The following is a 1114-nucleotide window of genomic DNA, read 5'->3' on the forward strand; positions in this document are numbered from 1 at the left end:
GAAAAGATGATTACTATGAGCCCAATACCATTCATCTCCCTCTATAAACTAACTAAACAACCAGTCCTAAGAGACCTGATTCACACTTCTTACCTCAGGAGACCATAGGACTAACCCCATCATGTCCTACAGCCATGCTCATATGGCAGTGAACACTGCCTCAGCTGGTCCAGTCTTCCCCCCTTCCCAGACTCTTCCAACCCCCGAGCCCTCTGGAATTCACATACTGTCACCTTCCAAATCCCTTTTCTCCTGAGCTCTTCACTGAACATCCCGTTTACCGCCTTCCTCTATTTGAACGCGGGCATCACTTCTTCTGTCACTCTCTCAAGATGTGGCTTTTTCTTTGATCGCCCATTGAATTGGGACCATAGTCTTAGAGACGGTGTAAATTTCGTCCATGTCCATCATAGCTGCTTGCAGACATTGTTCCCTTCATTCTCTGAAGCACATACATCAGACTATGTAGGCATCCCCATCTAGGACATTTGCCTCATTTACTGAAAATTATAAAATGGTTTTTCTGTTATCTTTCTGGAAGATTTAATTATCCATCTAGATGACCCAACAATATCTAACTTCTCAATTCAATAATCTGCCCACTTCCAACAATCTTTCCCTTTACTGATTCCCATGGTCAAATTTCATCACTATCAGTGAACGCCTTCCAAAACCCCAATTTCAAGCATCCCTTCTATTTTACTTACAAACTATACTTGGGCACCATCTCACCGCCCCCCGCCCCCCATACACATACACACTGGATCATTCTCTTCAGCTTTCAACATGCTATATTTCCCATCTTAAAATAGTGCTCCATTGACCCCCTTAATCTTTAACTCCTACTCTAGTTCTCTATTAAACAGATAGTGATTCCCAAGTTCAGATGTTCAAATCTGGTCCAGAGCTTCAGAACAGGGTCTCTGAGCCCCTTCTGAAGCTTCTGAAGTTATTTGCCATCTCTATAGATGACTATAGACATCTTTAGCTTATACATGCCACACTCAATTCTTTATTCTTTCCTTGACTTCTACTTGAACCCCCCCCCCCAACACCACCATACCTATCCTATGCCAGCATTTCTCATCTCAATAAATGATACTGCTCTTTAGGC

Source organism: Myotis lucifugus, unplaced genomic scaffold (assembly GCF_000147115.1).
Source record: "Myotis lucifugus unplaced genomic scaffold, Myoluc2.0 scaffold_52, whole genome shotgun sequence".
NCBI classification, from domain to species: Eukaryota; Metazoa; Chordata; class Mammalia; order Chiroptera; family Vespertilionidae; genus Myotis; species Myotis lucifugus.